Source organism: Ranitomeya imitator, chromosome 3, assembly GCF_032444005.1.
Source record: "Ranitomeya imitator isolate aRanImi1 chromosome 3, aRanImi1.pri, whole genome shotgun sequence".
NCBI lineage: Eukaryota > Metazoa > Chordata > Amphibia > Anura > Dendrobatidae > Ranitomeya > Ranitomeya imitator.
In genome coordinates, this window is record NC_091284.1 from 80827065 (window position 1) to 80850384 (window position 23320).

The 23320-nt window shown below is 44.5% G+C and overlaps 1 protein-coding gene across 2 annotated transcripts in view; it reads right to left on the minus strand.

Annotated features, from left to right (window-relative positions):
• Positions 1-22790, minus strand: part of RIOX2 (ribosomal oxygenase 2) — a 50077-nt gene extending 27287 nt beyond the window's left edge. The window contains exon 1 of one of the 2 annotated variants that reach the window (XM_069760997.1): positions 22682-22790. The gene's annotated coding sequence lies outside the window, so the exon portion shown is untranslated. The remainder of the gene's footprint in view (positions 1-22681) is intronic. The other variant, XM_069760998.1, reaches the window with a different exon arrangement.
• Positions 22791-23320: the final 530 nt, after the last annotated feature.

The window sequence follows — 23320 nt, forward strand, 5'->3', positions numbered from 1 at the left end:
GGTAAAATAGCTGCTAGGAAACCACTGCTAAGGACAGTGCGCGGTGTAAATATAACCGGTGACTGTACACTGTACCTCCTGCTGTATTAGTGTGTGGTGTATATATAACCGGTGACTGTACACTGTACCGCCTGCTGTATTAGTGTGCGGTGTATATATAACCGGTGGCTGAACACTGTACCTCCTGCTGTATTAGTGTGTGCGGTGTATATAACCGGTGAATGTACACTGTACCTCCTCCTGGATTAGTGTGTGCGGTGTATATAACCGCTGACTGTACACTGTACTTCCTGCTGTATTAGTGTGTGCGGTGTATATAACTGGTGGCTGTGCACTGTAGCTCCTGCTGTATTAGTGTGTGAGGTGTATATTACCGGTGACTGGACACTGTACCTCCTGCTGTATTAGCGTGCGGTGTATATAGCCAGTGACTGTACAATGTACCTCCTGCTGTATTAGTGTGCGATGTATATAGCTGGTGACTGTACACTGTACCTCCTGCTGTATTAGTGTGCGGTGTATATATAACCAGTGACTGTACACTGTACCTCCTGCTGTATTAGTGTGCGGTGTATGTATAACCGGTGGCTGTACACTGTACCTCCTGCTGTATTAGTGTGCGGTGTATATAGCCGGTGACTGCACAATGTACCTCCTGCTGTATTAGTGTGCGGTGTATATAGCCGGTGACTGTACACTGTACCTCCTGCTGTATTAGTGTGAGGTGTATATATAACCGGTGACTGTACACTGTACCTCCTGCTGTATTAGTGTGCGGTGTATATATAACCAGTGACTGTACACTGTACCTCCTGCTGTATTAGTGTGCGGTGTATATATAACCGGTGGCTGTACACTGTACCTCCTGCTGTATTAGTGTGCGGTGTATATAGCCGGTGTGGTGACTGCACAATGTACCCCCTGCTGTATTAGTGTGCGGTGTATATAGCCGGTTACTGTACACTGTACCTCCTGCTGTATTAGTGTGTGGTGTATATATAACCAGTGACTGTACACTGTACCTCCTGCTGTATTAGTGTGCGGTGTATATATAACCGGTGACTGTACACTGTACCTCCTGCTGTATTAGTGTGCGGTGTATATAGCCGGTGACTGCACAATATACCTCCTGCTGTATTAGTGTGCGGTGTATATAGCCGGTGACTGTACACTGTACCTCCTGCTGTATTAGTGTGTGGTGTATATAACCGGTGGCTGCACACTGTACCTCCTGCTGTATTAGTGTGCGGTGTATATTACCGGTGACTGTACACTGTACCTCCTGCTGTATTAGTGTGTGGTGTCTATAACCGGTGACTGTACACTGTACCTCCTGCTGTATTAGTGTGCGGTGTATATATAACCGGTGACTGCACACTGTACCTCCTGCTGTATTAGTGTGCGGTGTATATTACCGGTGACTGGACACTGTACCTCCTGCTGTATTAATGTGCGGTGTATATATAACCTGTGACTGTACACTGTACCTCCTGCTGTATTAGTGTGTGCGGTGTATATATAACTGGTGACTGTACACTGTACCTCCTGCTGTATTAGTGTGCGGTGTATATATAACCAGTGACTGTACACTGTACCTCCTGCTGTATTAGTGTGTGGTGTATATAACCGGTGACTGTACACTGTACCTCCTGCTGTATTAGTGTGCGGTGTATATATAACCGATGACTGTACACTGTACCTACTGCTGCATTAGTGTGCGGTGAATATTACCGGTGACAGTAAACTGTACCTCCTGCTGTATTAGTGTGCGGTGTATATAACCGGTGACTGTACACTGTACCTCCTGCTGTATTAGTGTGTGCGGTGTATATAACCGGTGACTGTTCACTGTACCTCCTGCTGTATTAGTGTGCGGTGTATATACAACCGGTGACTGTACACTGTACCTCCTGCTGTATTAGTGTGCGGTGTATATTACCGGTGACTGGACACTGTACCTCCTGCTGTATTAATGTGCGGTGTATATATAACCTGTGACTGTACACTATACCTTCTGCTGTATTAGTGTGTGCGGTGTATATAACTGGTGACTGTACACTGTACCTCCTGCTGTATTAGTGTGCGGTGTATATAACCGATGACTGCACACTGTACCTCCTGCTGTATTAGTGTGCGGTGTATATATAACCAGTGACTATACACTGTACCTCCTGCTGTATTAGTGTACGGTATATATTACCGGTGACTGGACACTGTACCTCCTGCTGTATTAGTGTGTGGTGTATATATAACCGGTGACTGTACACTGTACCTCCTGCTGTATTGGTGTGTGGTGTATATAACCGGTGGCTGTACACTGTACCTCCTGCTGTATTAGTGTGTGCGGTGTATATATAACTGGTGACTGTACACTGTACCTCCTGCTGTATTAGTGTGCGGTGTATATGTAACCAGTGACTGTACACTGTACCTCCTGCTGTATTAGTGTGTGGTGTATATAACCGGTGACTGCACACTGTACCTCCTGCTGTATTAGTGTGCGGTGTATATAACCGATGACTGCACACTGTACCTCCTGCTGTATTAGTGTGCGGTGTATATATAACCAGTGACTATACACTGTACCTCCTGCTGTATTAGTGTACGGTATATATTACCGGTGACTGGACACTGTACCTCCTGCTGTATTAGTGTGCGGTGTATATATAACCAGTGACTGTACACTGTACCTCCTGCTGTATTAGTGTGTGGTGTATATATAACCGGTGACTGGACACTGTACCTCCTGCTGTATTAGTGTGCGGTGTATATATAACCGGTGACAGTACACTGTACCTCCTGCTGTATTAGTGTGCGGTGTATATATAACCGATGACTATACCTCCTGCCGTATTAGTGTACGGTATATATTACCGGTGACTGGACACTGTACCTCCTGCTGTATTAGTGTGCGGTGTATATAACCGATGACTGCACACTGTACCTCCTGCTGTATTAGTGTGCGGTGTATATATAACCAGTGACTATACACTGTACCTCCTGCTGTATTAGTGTACGGTATATATATATATATAACTGGTGACTGTACACTGTACCTCCTGCTGTATTAGTGTGTGCGGTGTATATATAACTGGTGACTGTACACTGTACCTCCTGCTGTATTAGTGTGCGGTGTATATATTACCGGTGACTGTACACTGTACCTCCTGCTGTATTAGTATGCGGTGTATATATTACCGGTGACTGTACACCGTACCTCCTGCTGTATTCGTGTGCGGTGTATATAACCGGTGACTGTACACTGTACCTCCTGCTGTATTAGTGTGAGGTGTATATATAACCGGTGACTCCTGTACCTCCTGCTGTATTAGTGTGCGGTTAATATAACCGGTGACTGTACACTGTACCTCCTGCTGTATTAGTGTGTGGTGTATATATTACCGATGACTGTACACTGTACCTCCTGCTGTATTAGTGTGCGGTGTATATATAGCCGGTGACTGTACACTGTACCTCCTGCTGTATTAGTGTGCGGTGTATATATTACCGGTGACTGTACACTGTACCTCCTGCTGTATTAGTGTGCGGTGTATATTTTACCGGTGACTGTACACTGTACCTCCTGCTGTATTAGTGTACGGTGTATATATAACCGGTGACTGTACACTGTACCTCCTGCTGTATTAGTGTGCGGTGTATATATAACCGGTGACTGTACACTGTACCTCCTGCTGTATTAGTGTGCGGTGTATATATAACCGGTGACTGTACACTGTACCTCCTGCTGTATTAGTGTGCGGTGTATATATTACCGGTGACTGTACCTCCTGCTGTATTAGTGTACGGTGTATATATAACCGGTGACTGTACACTGTACCTCCTGCTGTATTAGTGTGCGGTGTATATATAACCGGTGACTGTACACTGTACCTGCTGCTGTATTAGTGTGCGGTGTATATATTACCGGTGACTGTACACTGTACCTCCTGCTGTATTAGTGTACGGTGTATATATAACCGGTGACTGTACACTGTACCTCCTGCTGTATTAGTGTGCGGTGTATATATAACCGGTGACTGTACACTGTACCTCCTGCTGTATTAGTGTGCGGTGTATATATAACCGGTGACTGTACACTGTACCTGCTGCTGTATTAGTGTACGGTATATATATAACCGGTGACTGTACACTGTACCTCCTGCTGTATTAGTGTGCGGTGTATATATAACCGGTGACTGTACACTGTACCTCCTGCTGTATTAGTGTGCGGTGTATATATTACCGGTGACTGTACCTCCTGCTGTATTAGTGTACGGTGTATATATAACCGGTGACTGTACACTGTACCTCCTGCTGTATTAGTGTGCGGTGTATATAACCGGTGACTGTCCACGTAGTAAATGGGGTGCTCACAGTAAGTATAGGTGCTCTGGAGAAATATAAATAGTCTATAACGATGAACTCCGGCACTCAAAAATCAAGTTCATATAATTTCTTTAATGTGAAAGTGATAGTTTTCCATAACAAAAACATTCCATGATCAGCAAACTTCATACGATGTCATAAAAAGGTATGAACATAAGAATATCTGTTTTACTGACAATAGACACAACGTTTCGGCTATATGCCTTTTTCAAGTTAAGCCTGTGTTATGTAGGAGAAGTCACTGTAGACAAACGTTATACTCATATGAAGATAGCTTGAAAAGAGATAAATCCCCCTTAGGATAACAGTCCGACGGTGCAGCTGGTAGAGCTGTAAGGCAGCAGGAGCCGATAGAGTCCAGGACGTGGGGATCACCGTGTTCCGGATCACGGTGATCCCCACGTCCTGGACTCTATCGGCTCCTGCTGCCTTACAGCTCTACCAGCTGCACCGTCGGACTGTTATCCTAAGGGGGATTTATCTCTTTTCAAGCTATCTTCATATGAGTATAACGTTTGTCTACAGTGACTTCTCCTACATAACACAGGCTTAACTTGAAAAAGGCATATAGCCGAAACGTTGTGTCTATTGTCTGTAAAACAGATGTTCATACCTTTTTAGGACATCGTATGAAGTTTGCGGATCATGGAATGTTTTTGTTATATAACCGGTGACTGTACACTGTACCTCCTGCTGTATTAGTGTGCGGTGTATATATTACCGGTGACTGTACACTGTACCTCCTGCTGTATTAGTATGCGGTGTATATATTACCGGTGACTGTACACCGTACCTCCTGCTGTATTCGTGTGCGGTGTATATAACCGGTGACTGTACACTGTACCTCCTGCTGTATTAGTGTGAGGTGTATATATAACCGGTGACTCCTGTACCTCCTGCTGTATTAGTGTGCGGTTAATATAACCGGTGACTGTACACTGTACCTCCTGCTGTATTAGTGTGTGGTGTATATATTACCGATGACTGTACACTGTACCTCCTGCTGTATTAGTGTGCGGTGTATATATAGCCGGTGACTGTACACTGTACCTCCTGCTGTATTAGTGTGCGGTGTATATATTACCGGTGACTGTACACTGTACCTCCTGCTGTATTAGTGTGCGGTGTATATTTTACCGGTGACTGTACACTGTACCTCCTGCTGTATTAGTGTACGGTGTATATATAACCGGTGACTGTACACTGTACCTCCTGCTGTATTAGTGTGCGGTGTATATATAACCGGTGACTGTACACTGTACCTCCTGCTGTATTAGTGTGCGGTGTATATATAACCGGTGACTGTACACTGTACCTCCTGCTGTATTAGTGTGCGGTGTATATATTACCGGTGACTGTACCTCCTGCTGTATTAGTGTACGGTGTATATATAACCGGTGACTGTACACTGTACCTCCTGCTGTATTAGTGTGCGGTGTATATATAACCGGTGACTGTACACTGTACCTGCTGCTGTATTAGTGTGCGGTGTATATATTACCGGTGACTGTACACTGTACCTCCTGCTGTATTAGTGTACGGTGTATATATAACCGGTGACTGTACACTGTACCTCCTGCTGTATTAGTGTGCGGTGTATATATAACCGGTGACTGTACACTGTACCTCCTGCTGTATTAGTGTGCGGTGTATATATAACCGGTGACTGTACACTGTACCTGCTGCTGTATTAGTGTACGGTATATATATAACCGGTGACTGTACACTGTACCTCCTGCTGTATTAGTGTGCGGTGTATATATAACCGGTGACTGTACACTGTACCTCCTGCTGTATTAGTGTGCGGTGTATATATTACCGGTGACTGTACCTCCTGCTGTATTAGTGTACGGTGTATATATAACCGGTGACTGTACACTGTACCTCCTGCTGTATTAGTGTGCGGTGTATATAACCGGTGACTGTCCACGTAGTAAATGGGGTGCTCACAGTAAGTATAGGTGCTCTGGAGAAATATAAATAGTCTATAACGATGAACTCCGGCACTCAAAAATCAAGTTCATATAATTTCTTTAATGTGAAAGTGATAGTTTTCCATAACAAAAACATTCCATGATCAGCAAACTTCATACGATGTCATAAAAAGGTATGAACATAAGAATATCTGTTTTACTGACAATAGACACAACGTTTCGGCTATATGCCTTTTTCAAGTTAAGCCTGTGTTATGTAGGAGAAGTCACTGTAGACAAACGTTATACTCATATGAAGATAGCTTGAAAAGAGATAAATCCCCCTTAGGATAACAGTCCGACGGTGCAGCTGGTAGAGCTGTAAGGCAGCAGGAGCCGATAGAGTCCAGGACGTGGGGATCACCGTGTTCCGGATCACGGTGATCCCCACGTCCTGGACTCTATCGGCTCCTGCTGCCTTACAGCTCTACCAGCTGCACCGTCGGACTGTTATCCTAAGGGGGATTTATCTCTTTTCAAGCTATCTTCATATGAGTATAACGTTTGTCTACAGTGACTTCTCCTACATAACACAGGCTTAACTTGAAAAAGGCATATAGCCGAAACGTTGTGTCTATTGTCTGTAAAACAGATGTTCATACCTTTTTAGGACATCGTATGAAGTTTGCGGATCATGGAATGTTTTTGTTATATAACCGGTGACTGTACACTGTACCTCCTGCTGTATTAGTGTGCGGTGTATATATAGTCGGTGACTGTACACTGTACCTCCTGCTGTATTAGTGTGTGGTGTATATATTACCGGTTACTGTACACTGTACCTCCTGCTGTATTAGTGTGCGGTGTATATAACCGGTGGCTGTACACTGTACCTCCTGCTGTATTAGTGTGCGGTGTATATATTACCGGTGACTGTACACTGTACCTCCTGCTGTATTAGTGTGTACGGTGTATATAACCGGTGGCTGTACACTGTACCTCCTGCTGTATTAGTGTGTACGGTGTATATAACCGGTGGCTGTACACTGTACCTCCTGCTGTATTAGTGTGCGGTGTATATATAACCGGTGGCTGTACACTGTACCTCCTGCTGTATGAGGCCGGCTTCACACTCAGCATATGAAAATACGGTCCGTATATTACGGCCATAATACGCTGAAATGTCCCAAAAATAGTGGTCCGTAGCTCCTCCGTAGGCAGGGTGTGTCAGCGTTTTTTGCGCATGGCATCCTCCGTATGTAATCCGTATGGCATCCGTACTGCGTGGTTTTCTCGCAGTCTTGCAAAACCAACATACCGCTATAGAAATGATCCATGTGTCCCAAAAAGAAAAAAAAAAAAAAAAAAAAAATAATATATATATATATATATGTCATTAGACACATATGTGTATATATATTAATATTTTTTCCAGCGCTATACAGCTTGAAAGCCGGTAATTCAATTACCGGCTTTTTCTTTCTCCTTCCTAAAACCCGACATGATTTGAGACATGGTTTACATACAGTAAACCTTGTCTTCTCTCCATTTTTTTGCAGATTTCACACTACTAATGTCAGTAGAGTGTATCTGCAAAATTTGGCCGTTCTAGCTCTTAAAATAAAGGGTTAAATGGCGGAAAAAATTGGCGTGGGCTCCCGCGCAATTTTCTCCGCCAGAGTAGTAAAGCCAGTGACTGAGGGCAGATATTAATAGCCTGGAGAGGGTCCACGGTTATTGGCCCCCCCCTGGCTACAAATATCTGCCCCCAGCCACCCCAGAAAAGGCACATCTGGAAGATGCGCCTATTCTGGCACTTGGCCACTCTCTTCCCATTCCCGTGTAGCGGTGGGATATGGGGTAATGAAGGGTTAATGCCACCTTGCTATTGTAAGGTGACATTAAGCCTAATTAATAATGGAGAGGCGTCAATTATGACACCTATCCATTATTAATCCAATTGTAGTAAAGGGTTAAATAAAACACAAACACATTATTTAAAATTATTTTAATGAAATAAAAACAATGGTTGTTGGAGTATTTTATTCTACGCCCAATCCAGTCACTGAAGACCCTCGTTCTGTGAAAGAAAAAACATAATAAACCAACAATATACTTACCCTCCGCAGATCTGTAACGTCCAACGATGTAAATCCTTCTGAAGGGGTTAAAACATTTTGCAGCAAGGAGCTTTGCTAATGCAATGCTACTCCTCGCTGCAAAACCCCGGGGAATGAGTCTAAATATAGATCAATGATCTATATTTAGCTTCATTTGCGGTGAGGCGCCCTCTGCTGGCTGTTCATAGATCGTGGGAACTTTCCTAGAAAGCCTGGGAGCTTTCTAGGTAAGTTCCCACGATCTATGAACATCCAGCAGAGGGCGCATCACCACAAATGAAGCTAAATATAGATCATTGATCTATATTTAGCCTCATTTCCCGGGGTTTTGCAGCAAGGAGCAGCCTGCATTAGCGGAACTCCTTGCTGCAAAATGTTTTAACCCCTTCAGAAGGATTTACATCGTTGGACGTTACAGATCTGCGGAGGGTAAGTATATTGTTGGTTTATTATGTTTTTTCTTTCACAGAACGAGGGTCTTCAGTGACTGGATTGGGCGTGGAATAAAATACTCCAACAACCATTGTTTTTATTTCATTAAAATAATTTTAAATAATGTGTTTGTGTTTTATTTAACCCTTTACTACAATTGGATTAATAATGGATAGGTGTCATAATTGACGCCTCTCCATTATTAATTAGGCTTAATGTCACCTTACAATAGCAAGGTGGCATTAACCCTTCATTACCCCATATCCCACCGCTACACGGGAATGGGAAGAGAGTGGCCAAGTGCCAGAATAGGCGCATCTTCCAGATGTGCCTTTTCTGGGGTGGCTGGGGGCAGAAACTTGTAGCCAGGGGGGGCCAATAACCGTGGACCCTCTCCAGGCTATTAATATCTGCCCTCAGTCACTGGCTTTACTACTCTGGCGGAGAAAATTGCGCGGGAGCCCACGCCAATTTTTTCCGCCATTTAACCCTTTATTTTAAGAGCTAGAACGGCCAAATTTTGCTGATACACTCTACTGACATTAGTAGTGTGTAATCTGCAAAAAAAATGGAGAGAAGACATGGTTTACTGTATGTAAACCATGTCTCAAATCATGTCGGGTTTTAGGAAGGAGAAAGAAAAAGCCGGTAATTGAATTACCGGCTTTTTGCTATATCGCGGCTGTATGAAGTAAGAATATATATACATATATGTGTCTCACTTACACATATATATATATATATATATACCTATTCTATGTGTACATATTTATTCTACCTATTCTAATGTCAGCTGTCAGTGTGATTTTACTGTACACCGCACTGAATTGCCGGCTTTTCTCTCTAACACCGCTGCGTATTCCTCTCAAGTCACACTGCTGGTCCGTGTGTAATCCGTATTTTTGGGGCTTCCATAGACTTTCATTGGCGTTTTATTTGCGCAATACGGTGACAAACGCAGCATGCTGCGATTTTCTACGGCCGTAGAAAGCCGTATAATACTGATCAGTTTAATACGGCAGATAGGAGCAGGGGCATAGAGAGTAATTGTGCCGTATTTTTTGCGAGTTTTACGGACGTAGTTTCTGCACTCTTACGTCCGTAAAACTCGCAAGTGTGAAGCCGGCCTTAGTGTACGGTGTATATATTACCGGTGACTGTACACTGTACCTCCTGCTGTATTAGTGTGCGGTGTATATATAACCGGTGGCTGTACACTGTCTGTACCTCCTGCTGTATTAGTGTACGGTGTATATATAACCGGTGGTGTACACTGTACCTCCTGCTGTATTAGTGTACGGTGTATATATAACCAGTGACTGTACAATGTACCTCCTGCTGTATTAGTGTGCGGTGTATATTACCGGTGACTGTACACTGTACCTCCTGCTGTATTGGTGTGGTGTATATAACCGGTGGCTGTACACTGTACCTCCTGCTGTATTAGTGTGCGGTGTATATAACCGGTGGCTGTACACTGTACCTCCTGCTGTATTAGTGTACGGTGTATATATTACCGGTGACTGTACACTGTACCTCCTGCTGTATTAGTGTGCGGTGTATATATAACCGGTGGCTGTACACTGTACCTCCTGCTGTATTAGTGTACGGTGTATATATAACCGGTGGTGTACACTGTACCTCCTGCTGTATTAGTGTACGGTGTATATATAACCAGTGACTGTACATTGTACCTCCTGCTGTATTAGTGTGCGGTGTATATTACCGGTGACTGTACACTGTACCTCCTGCTGTATTGGTGTGTGGTGTATATAACCGGTGGCTGTACACTCTACCTCCTGCTGTATTAGTGTGTGCGGTGTATATATAACTGGTGACTGTACACTGTACCTCCTGCTGTATTAGTGTGCGGTGTATATATAACCAGTACACTGTACCTCCTGCTGTATTAGTGTGTGGTGTATATAACCGGTGACTGCACACTGTACCTCCTGCTGTATTAGTGTGCGGTGTATATATAACCGGTGACTGTACACTGTACCTCCTGCTGTATTAGTGTGCGGTGTATATATAACCGGTGACTGTACACTGTACCTACTTCTGTATTAGTGTGCGGTGTATATTACCAGTGACTGTACACCGAACCTCCTGCTGTATTAGTGTGCGGTGTATATTACCGGTGACTGTAAACTGTACCTCCTGCTGTATTAGTGTGTGCGGTGTATATAGCCGGTGACTGCACACTGTACCTCCTGCTGTATTAGTGTGCGGTGTATATATAACCGGTGACTGTACACTGTACCTACTTCTGTATTAGTGTGCGGTGTATATTACCAGTGACTGTACACCGAACCTCCTGCTGTATTAGTGTGCGGTGTATATAACCGGTGACTGTACACTGTACCTCCTGCTGTATTAGTGTGTGCGGTGTATATATAACCGGTGACTGTACACTGTACCTCCTGCTGTATTAGTGTGCGGTGTATATATAACCAGTGACTATACACTGTACCTCCTGCTGTATTAGTGTACGGTATATATTACCGGTGACTGGACACTGTACCTCCTGCTGTATTAGTGTGCGGTGTATATATAGTCGGTGACTGTACACTGTACCTCCTGCTGTATTAGTGTGCGGTGTATATATTACCGGTTACTGTACACTGTATCTCCTGCTGTATTAGTGTGCGGTGAAGATAACCGGTGGCTGTACACTGTACCTCCTGCTGTATTAGTGTGTACGGTGTATATAACCGGTGGCTGTACACTGTACCTCCTGCTGTATTAGTGTGTACGGTGTATATAACCGGTGGCTGTACACTGTACCTCCTGCTGTATTAGTGTGTACGGTGTATATAACCGGTGGCTGTACACTGTACCTCCTGCTGTATTAGTGTGTACAGTGTATATAACCGGTGACTGTACACTGTACCTCCTGCTGTATTAGTGTGCGGTGTATATTACCGGTGACTGGACACTGTACCTCCTGCTGTATTAGTGTGCGGTGTATATATAACCGGTGGCTGTACACTGTACCTCCTGCTGTATTAGTGTACGGTGTATATATTACCGGTGACTGTACACTGTACCTCCTGCTGTATTAGTGTGCGGTGTATATTACCAGTGACTGTATACCGTACCTCCTGCTGTATTAGTGTGCGGTGTATATTACCGGTGACTGTACACTGTACCTCCTGCTGTATTAGTGTGCGGTGTATAAAACCGGTGACTGTACACTGTACCTCCTGCTGTATTAGTGTGTGCGGTGTATATAACCGGTGACTGTACACTGTACCTCCTGCTGTATTAGTGTGCGGTGTATATATAACTGGTGACTGTACACTGTACCTCCTGCTGTATTAGGGTGCGGTGTATATATTACCGGAGACTGTACACTGTACCTCCTGCTGTATTAGTGTGCGGTGTATATATTACCGGTGACTGTACACCGTACCTCCTGCTGTATTAGTGTGCGGTATATATAACCGGTGACTGTACACTGTACCTCCTGCTGTATTAGTGTGCGGTGTATATATAACCGATGACTATACCTCCTGCCGTATTAGTGTGCGGTGTATATATCACAGGTGGCTGTACACTGTACCTCCTGCTGTATTAGTGTGCGGTGTATATATTACCGGTGGCTGTACACTGTACCTCCTGCTGTATTAGTGTGCGGTGTATATATTACCGGTGACTGTACACTGTACCTCCTGCTGTATTAGTGTGCGGTGTATATAACCGGTGACTGTACACTGTACCTCCTGCTGTATTAGTGTGTGGTGTATATAGAACCGGTGGCTGTACACTGTACCTCCTGCTGTATTTGTGTGCGGTGTATATAACCGGTGACTGTACACTGTACCTCCTGCTGTATTAGTGTGTGGTGTATATATTACCGGTGACTGTACACTGTACCTCCTGCTGTATTAGTGTGCGGTGTATATATTACCGGTGACTGTACACTGTACCTCCTGCTGTATTAGTATGCGGTGTATATATTACCGGTGACTGTACACCGTACCTCCTGCTGTATTAGTGTGCGGTGTATATAACCGGTGACTGTACACTGTACCTCCTGCTGTATTAGTGTGAGGTGTATATATAACCGGTGACTCCTGTACCTCCTGCTGTATTAGTGTGTGGTGTATATATTACCGATGACTGTACACTGTACCTCCTGCTGTATTAGTGTGCGGTGTATATATTACCGGTGACTGTACACTGTACCTCCTGCTGTATTAGTGTGCGGTGTATATTTTAACGGTGACTGTACACTGTACCTCCTGCTGTATTAGTGTACGGTGTATATATAACCGGTGACTGTACACTGTACCTCCTGCTGTATTAGTGTGCGGTGTATATATAACCGGTGACTGTACACTGTACCTCCTGCTGCATTAGTGTGCGGTGTATATATAACCGGTGACTGTACACTGTACCTCCTGCTGTATTAGTGTGCGGTGTATATATTACCGGTGACTGTACCTCCTGCTGTATTAGTGTGCGGTGTATATATTACCAGTGACTGTACACTGTACCTCCTGCTGTATTAGTGTACGGTGTATATATAACTGGTGACTGTACACTGTACCTCCTGCTGTATTAGTGTGCGGTGTATATATAACCGGTGACTGTACACTGTACCTCCTGCTGTATTAGTGTGCGGTGTATATAACCGGTGACTGTCCACGTAGTAAATGGGGTGCTCACAGTAAGTATAGGTGCTCTGGAGAAATATAAATAGTCTATAACGATGAACTCCGGCACTCAAAAATCAAGTTCATATAATTTCTTTAATGTGAAAGTGATAGTTTTCCATAACAAAAACATTCCATGATCAGCAAACTTCATACGATGTCATAAAAAGGTATGAACATAAGAATATCTGTTTTACTGACAATAGACACAACGTTTCGGCTATATGCCTTTTTCAAGTTAAGCCTGTGTTATGTAGGAGAAGTCACTGTAGACAAACGTTATACTCATATGAAGATAGCTTGAAAAGAGATAAATCCCCCTTAGGATAACAGTCCGACGGTGCAGCTGGTAGAGCTGTAAGGCAGCAGGAGCCGATAGAGTCCAGGACGTGGGGATCACCGTGTTCCGGATCACGGTGATCCCCACGTCCTGGACTCTATCGGCTCCTGCTGCCTTACAGCTCTACCAGCTGCACCGTCGGACTGTTATCCTAAGGGGGATTTATCTCTTTTCAAGCTATCTTCATATGAGTATAACGTTTGTCTACAGTGACTTCTACATAACACAGGCTTAACTTGAAAAAGGGATATAGCCGAAACGTTGTGTCTATTGTCTGTAAAACAGATGTTCACACCTTTTTAGGACATCGTATGAAGTTTGCGGATCATGGAATGTTTTTGTTATATAACCGGTGACTGTACACTGTACCTCCTGCTGTATTAGTGTGCGGTGTATATATAGTCGGTGACTGTACACTGTACCTCCTGCTGTATTAGTGTGCGGTGTATATATTACCGGTTACTGTACACTGTACCTCCTGCTGTATTAGTGTGCGGTGAAGATAACCGGTGGCTGTACACTGTACCTCCTGCTGTATTAGTGTGTACGGTGTATATAACCGGTGGCTGTACACTGTACCTCCTGCTGTATTAGTGTGTACGGTGTATATAACCGGTGGCTGTACACTGTACCTCCTGCTGTATTAGTGTGTACGGTGTATATAACCGGTGGCTGTACACTGTACCTCCTGCTGTATTAGTGTGTACAGTGTATATAACCGGTGACTGTACACTGTACCTCCTGCTGTATTAGTGTGCGGTGTATATTACCGGTGACTGGACACTGTACCTCCTGCTGTATTAGTGTGCGGTGTATATATAACCGGTGACTGTACACTGTACCTCCTGCTGTATTAGTGTGCGGTGTATATATAACCGGTGGCTGTACACTGTACCTCCTGCTGTATTAGTGTGTACAGTGTATATAACCGGTGACTGTACACTGTACCTCCTGCTGTATTAGTGTGCGGTGTATATTACCGGTGACTGGACACTGTACCTCCTGCTGTATTAGTGTGCGGTGTATATATAACCGGTGGCTGTACACTGTACCTCCTGCTGTATTAGTGTACGGTGTATATATTACCGGTGACTGTACACTGTACCTCCTGCTGTATTAGTGTGCGGTGTATATATAACCGGTGCCTGTACACTGTACCTCCTGCTGTATTAGTGTACGGTGTATATATAACCGGTGGTGTACACTGTACCTCCTGCTGTATTAGTGTACGGTGTATATATAACCAGTGACTGTACAATGTACCTCCTGCTGTATTAGTGTGCGGTGTATATATAACCGGTGGCTGTACACTGTACCTCCTGCTGTATTAGTGTACGGTGTATATATTACCGGTGACTGTACACTGTACCTCCTGCTGTATTAGTGTGCGGTGTATATATAACCGGTGGCTGTACACTGTACCTCCTGCTGTATTAGTGTGCGGTGTATATATAACCGGTGGCTGTACACTGTACCTCCTGCTGTATTAGTGTACGGTGTATATATAACCAGTGACTGGACAATGTACCTCCTGCTGTATTAGTGTACGGTGTATATATAACCGGTGGCTGTACACTGTACCTCCTGCTGTATTAGTGTGCGGTGTATATATAACCAGTGACTGTACAATGTACCTCCTGCTGTATTAGTGTGCGGTGTATATATAACCGGTGGCTGTACACTGTACCTCCTGCTGTATTAGTGTACGGTGTATATATTACCGGTGACTGTACACTGTACCTCCTGCTGTATTAGTGTGCGGTGTATATATAACCGGTGGGTGTACACTGTACCTCCTGCTGTATTAGCGTGCGGTGTATATATTACCGGTGGCTGTACACTGTACCTCCTGCTGTATTAGCGTGCGGTGTATATAGCCAGTGGCTGTACACTGTACCTCCTGCTGTATTAGTGTGCGGTGTATATATTACCGGTGACTGTACACTGTACCTCCTGCTGTATTAGTGTGCGGTGTATATATAACCGGTGACTGTACACTGTACCTCCTGCTGTATTAGTGTACGGTGTCTATATAACCGGTGACTGCACACTGTAGCTCCTGCTGTATTAGTGTACGGTGTATATATAACCGGTGACTGTACACTGTACCTCCTGCTGTATTAGTGTACGGTGTATATATAACCGGTGACTGCACACTGTAGCTCCTGCTGTACTAGTGTGCGGTATATATAACCGGTGACAGTGCACTGTACCTCCTGCTGTATTAGTGTGCGGTATATATAACCGGTGACTGTACACTGTACCTCCTGCTGTATTAGTGTGCGGTGTATATATAACCGGTGACTGTACACTGTACCTCCTGCTGTATTAGTGTGCGGTGTATATAACCGGTGACTGTACACTGTACCTGCTGCTGTATTAGTGTGTGCGGTGTATATATATTACCGGTGACTGTACACTGTACCTCCTGCTGTATTAGTGTGCGGTGTATATATAACCGGTGACTGTACACTGTAGCTGCTGCTGTATTAGTGTGCGGTGTATATATTACCGGTGACTGTACACTGTAGCTCCTGCTGTATTAGTGTGCGGTGTATATATAACCGGTGACTGTACACTGTAGCTCCTGCTGTATTAGTGTGCGGTGTATATATTACCGGTGACTGTACACTGTAGCTCCTGCTGTATTAGTGTGCGGTGTATATATTACCGGTGACTGTACACTGTACCTCCTGCTGTATTAGTGTGCGGTGTATATATAACCGGTGACTGTACACTGTACCTCCTGCTGTATTAGTGTGCGGTGTATATATAACCGGTGACTGTACACTGTACCTCCTGCTGTATTAGTGTGCGGTGTATATATAACCGGTGACTGTACACTGTACCTCCTGCTGTATTAGTGTGCGGTGTATATATAACCGGTGACTGTACACTGTACCTCCTGCTGTATTAGTGTGCGGTGTATATATAACCGGTGGCTGTACACTGTAGCTCCTGCTGTATTAGTGTGCGGTGTATATATAACCGGTGACTGTACACTGTAGCTGCTGCTGTATTAGTGTGCGGTGTATATATAACCGGTGGCTGTACACTGTACCTCCTGCTGTATTAGTGTGCGGTGTATATATTACCGGTGACTGTACACTCTACCTCCTGCTGTATTAGTGTGCGGTGTATATAACCGGTGACTGTACACCGTACCTCCTGCTGTATTAGTGTGCGGTGTATATATAACCGGTGACTGTACACCGTACCTCCTGCTGTATTAGTGTGTGGTGTATATATAACCGGTGACTGTACACTGTAGCTCCTGCTGTATTAGTGTGCGGTTTATATAACCGGTGACTGTACACTGTACCTCCTGCTGTATTAGTGTGCGGTGTATATATTACCGGTGACTGTACACTCTACCTCCTGCTGTATTAGTGTGCGGTGTATATAACCGGTGACAGTACACGGTGCCTCCTGCTGTATTTGTGTGCGGTGTATATATAACCGGTGACTGTACACCGTACCTCCTGCTGTATTAGTGTGTGGTGTATATATAACCGGTGACTGTACACTGTAGCTCCTGCTGTATTAGTGTGCGGTGTATATAACCGGTGACTGTACACTGTACCTCCTGCTGTATTAGTGTGCGGTGTATATATTACCGGTGACGGTACACTCTACCTCCTGCTGTATTAGTGTGCGGTGTATATAACCGGTGGCTGTGCACTGTACCTCCTGCTGTATTAGTGTGCGGTGTATATATAACCGGTGACTGTACACTGTACCTCCTGCTGTATTAGTGTGCGGTGTATATAACCGGTGACTATACACTGTACCTCCTGCTGTATTAGTGTGCGGTGTATATAACCGGTGACTGTACACTATACCTCCTGCTGTATTAGTGTGCGGTGTATATATAACCGGTGACTGTACACTGTACCTCCTGCTGTATTAGTGTGCGGTGTATATATAACCGGTGACTGTACACTGTACCTCCTGCTGTATTAGTGTGCGGTGTATATATTACCGGTGACTGTACCTCCTGCTGTATTAGTGTGCGGTGTATATATAACCGGTGACTGTACACTGTACCTCCTGCTGTATTAGTGTGCGGTGTATATATTACCGGTGACTGTACACTGTACCTCCTGCTGTATTAGTGTACGGTGTATATATAACCGGTGACTGTACACTGTACCTCCTGCTGTATTAGTGTGCGGTGTATATATAACCGGTGACTGTACACTGTACCTCCTGCTGTATTAGTGTGCGGTGTATATATAACCGGTGACTGTACACTGTACCTCCTGCTGTATTAGTGTGCGGTGTATATATAACCAGTGACTGTACACTGTACCTCCTGCTGTATTAGTGTGCGGTGTATATATTACCGGTGACTGTACACTGTACCTCCTGCTGTATTAGTGTGCGGTGTATATAATCGGTGACTGTACACTGTACCTCCTGCTGTATTAGTGTGCGGTGTATATAACCGGTGACTATACACTGTACCTCCTGCTGTATTAGTGTGCGGTGTATATATTACCGGTGACTGTACACTGTACCTCCTGCTGTATTAGTGTACGGTGTATATATAACCGGTGACTGTACACTGTACCTCCTGCTGTATTAGTGTGCGGTGTATATATAACCGGTGACTGTACACTGTACCTCCTGCTGTATTAGTGTGCGGTGTATATATAACCAGTGACTGTACACTGTACCTCCTGCTGTATTAGTGTGCGGTGTATATATTACCGGTGACTGTACACTGTACCTCCTGCTGTATTAGTGTGCGGTGTATATAACCGGTGACTGTACACTGTACCTCCTGCTGTATTAGTGTGCGGTGTATATAACCGGTGACTATACACTGTACCTCCTGCTGTATTAGTGTGCGGTGTATATAACCGGTGACTGTACACTATACCTCCTGCTGTATTAGTGTGCGGTGTATATAACCGGTGACTGTACACTCTACCTCCTGCTGTGTTAGTGTGCGGTGTATATATAACCAGTGACTGTACACTCTACCTCCTGCTGTATTAGTGTACGGTGTATATATAACCGGTGACTGTACACTGTACCTCCTGCTGTATTAGTGTGCGGTGTATATATAACCGGTGACTGTACACTATACCTCCTGCTGTATTAGTGTGCGGTATACATATAACCGGTGACTGTACACTATACCTCCTGCTGTATTAGTGTGCGGTGTATATAACCGGTGACTATACACTGTACCTCCTGCTGTAATAGTGTGCGGTGTATATAACCGGTGACTGTACACTATACCTCCTGCTGTATTAGTGTGCGGTGTATATATAACCGGTGACTGTACACTGTACCTCCTGCTGTATTAGTGTGCGGTGTATATAACCGGTGACTGTACACTCTACCTCCTGCTGTATTAGTGTGCGGTGTATATAACCGGTGACTGTACACTATACCTCCTGCTGTATTAGTGTGCGGTGTATATATAACCGGTGACTGTACACTGTACCTCCTGCTGTATTAGTGTACGGTGTATATAACCGGTGAGTGTACACTGTACCTGCTGCTGTATTAGTGTGCGGTGTATATATAACCGGTGACTGTACACTGTACCTGCTGCTGTATTAGTGTGCGGTGTATATAACCGGTGACTGTACACTGTACCTCCTGCTGTATTAGTGTGCGGTGTATATAACCGGTGACTGTACACTGTACCTCCTGCTGTATTAGTGTGCGGTGTATATAACCGGTGACTGTACACTGTACCTCCTGCTGTATTAGTGTGCGGTGTATATAACCGGTGACTGTACATTATACCTCCTGCTGTATTAGTGTGCGGTGTATATAACCGGTGACTGTACATTATACCTCCTGCTGTATTAGTGTGCGGTGTATATAACCGGTGACTGTACATTATACCTCCTGCTGTATTAGTGTGCGGTGTATATAACCGATGACTGTACACTGTACCTCCTGCTGTATTAGTGTGCGGTGTATATAACCGGTGACTGTACACTGTACCTCCTGCTGTATTAGTGTGCGGTGTATATAACCGGTGACTGTACATTATACCTCCTGCTGTATTAGTGTGCGGTGTATATATAACCGGTGACTGTACACTGTAGCTCCTGCTGTATTAGTGTGCGGTGTATATATTACCGGTGACTGTACACTGTAGCTCCTGCTGTATTAGTGTGCGGTGTATATATTACCGGTGACTGTACACTGTACCTCCTGCTGTATTAGTGTGCGGTGTATATATAACCGGTGACTGTACACTGTACCTCCTGCTGTATTAGTGTGCGGTGTATATATAACCGGTGACTGTACACTGTACCTCCTGCTGTATTAGTGTGCGGTGTATATATAACCGGTGGCTGTACACTGTAGCTCCTGCTGTATTAGTGTGCGGTGTATATATAACCGGTGACTGTACACTGTAGCTCCTGCTGTATTAGTGTGCGGTGTATATATTACCGGTGACTGTACACTGTAGCTCCTGCTGTATTAGTGTGCGGTGTATATATTACCGGTGACTGTACACTGTACCTCCTGCTGTATTAGTGTGCGGTGTATATATAACCGGTGACTGTACACTGTACCTCCTGCTGTATTAGTGTGCGGTGTATATATAACCGGTGACTGTACACTGTACCTCCTGCTGTATTAGTGTGCGGTGTATATATAACCGGTGGCTGTACACTGTAGCTCCTGCTGTATTAGTGTGCGGTGTATATATAACCGGTGACTGTACACTGTAGCTGCTGCTGTATTAGTGTGCGGTGTATATATAACCGGTGACTGTACACTGTACCTCCTGCTGTATTAGTGTGCGGTGTATATATAACCGGTGACTGTACACTGTACCTCCTGCTGTATTAGTGTGCGGTGTATATATAACCAGTGACTGTACACTGTACCTCCTGCTGTATTAGTGTGCGGTGTATATATTACCGGTGACTGTACACTGTACCTCCTGCTGTATTAGTGTGCGGTGTATATAACCGGTGACTGTACACTGTACCTCCTGCTGTATTAGTGTGCGGTGTATATAACCGGTGACTATACACTGTACCTCCTGCTGTATTAGTGTGCGGTGTATATAACCGGTGACTGTACACTATACCTCCTGCTGTATTAGTGTGCGGTGTATATAACCGGTGACTGTACACTCTACCTCCTGCTGTATTAGTGTGCGGTGTATATATAACCGGTGACTGTACACTGTACCTCCTGCTGTATTAGTGTGCGGTGTATATATAACCGGTGACTGTACACTGTACCTCCTGCTGTATTAGTGTGCGGTGTATATAACCGGTGACTGTACACTATACCTCCTGCTGTATTAGTGTGCGGTGTATATAACCGGTGACTGTACACTCTACCTCCTGCTGTATTAGTGTGCGGTGTATATATAACCGGTGACTGTACACTGTACCTCCTGCTGTATTAGTGTGCGGTGTATATATAACCGGTGACTGTACACTGTACCTCCTGCTGTATTAGTGTGCGGTGTATATAACCGGTGACTGTACATTATACCTCCTGCTGTATTAGTGTGCGGTGTATATAACCGGTGACTGTACATTATACCTCCTGCTGTATTAGTGTGCGGTGTATATAACCGATGACTGTACACTGTACCTCCTGCTGTATTAGTGTGCGGTGTATATAACCGGTGACTGTACATTATACCTCCTGCTGTATTAGTGTGCGGTGTATATATAACCGGTGACTGTACACTGTACCTCCTGCTGTATTAGTGTGCGGTGTATATAACCGGTGACTGTACATTATACCTCCTGCTGTATTAGTGTGCGGTGTATATAACCGGTGACTGTACATTATACCTCCTGCTGTATTAGTGTGCGGTGTATATAACCGATGACTGTACACTGTACCTCCTGCTGTATTAGTGTGCGGTGTATATAACCGGTGACTGTACATTATACCTCCTGCTGTATTAGTGTGCGGTGTATATATAACCGGTGACTGTACACTGTACCTCCTGCTGTATTAGTGTGCGGTGTATATATAACCGGTGACTGTACACTGTACCTCCTGCTGTATTAGTGTGCGGTGTATATAACCGGTGACTGTACACTGTACCTCCTGCTGTATTAGTGTGCGGTGTATATAACCGGTGACTGTACATTATACCTCCTGCTGTATTAGTGTGTGGTGTCTATAACCGGTGACTGTACACTGTACCTCCTGCTGTATTAGTGTGTGGTGTCTATAACCGGTGACTGTACACTGTACCTCCTGCTGTATTAGTGTGCGGTGTATATAACCGGTGACTGTACACTGTACCTCCTGCTGTATTAGTGTGCGGTGTATATAACCGGTGACTGTACATTATACCTCCTGCTGTATTAGTGTGCGGTGTATATATAACCGGTGACTGTACACTGTACCTCCTGCTGTATTAGTGTGCGGTGTATATATAACCGGTGACTGTACATTGTACCTCCTGCTGTATTAGTGTGCGGTGTATATAACCGGTGACTGTACACTGTACCTCCTGCTGTATTAGTGTGCGGTGTATATAACCGGTGACTGTACATTATACCTCCTGCTGTATTAGTGTGCGGTGTATATAACCGGTGACTGTACATTATACCTCCTGCTGTATTAGTGTGCGGTGTATATATAACCGGTGACTGTACATTATACCTCCTGCTGTATTAGTGTGCGGTGTATATAACCGGTGACTGTACATTATACCTCCTGCTGTATTAGTGTGCGGTGTATATAACCGGTGACTGTACACTGTACCTCCTGCTGTATTAGTGTGCGGTGTATATAACCGGTGACTGTACATTATACCTCCTGCTGTATTAGTGTGCGGTGTATATAACCGGTGACTGTACACTCTACCTGCTGCTGTCACTGCTGGCCGCCGCTCGCTCCCCACTTCCCCTGTGCTTAGTGCTCACTGCTCAGTGCTCAGAGCTACACGAGAGAACCATGTGGCTGCAGTCGTATCCCAGCATGCCTAGCGACACTACAACTTTTGCTGTTAAAAGGGCAACGACCGGGACCAGCTGAATAAGCATCGCTGCAGTGGAGAGCGACCCCTTGTGGTAAAGTCTACGTATTGTCACACGTGTCTCATTGTATAGCTAGGGAAGGTTCTCAGGGATTCATGGAGACAAAATCCATAAATCTATATTTTGCTTCCAATGTTATGAGATTAGTGTTGCCAACTTTTATTATTTATGAACAGCTTACTCCAAAATCACAGACAGACAATACTTTTTATGGACCCATTGGAAAACCATAATAAATTGTTGTGAAGTGATCCACGCCTGCATCCCATAATTCTGATATGAGGCATTCCCTGCACTCGCTGTGACCAGTAATATGATAATTACATCCAAAATAATCTGTACAAGTTTCTTTAAAAATTCACGGCCTTACATTATTTTTACGGACAGGGCAAGAAAGTGCCCAATTTTTACGGACCGTCCTGGAATTTCTGGACGGTTGTCAACTCTAGTGCTAGGGACGCCATAA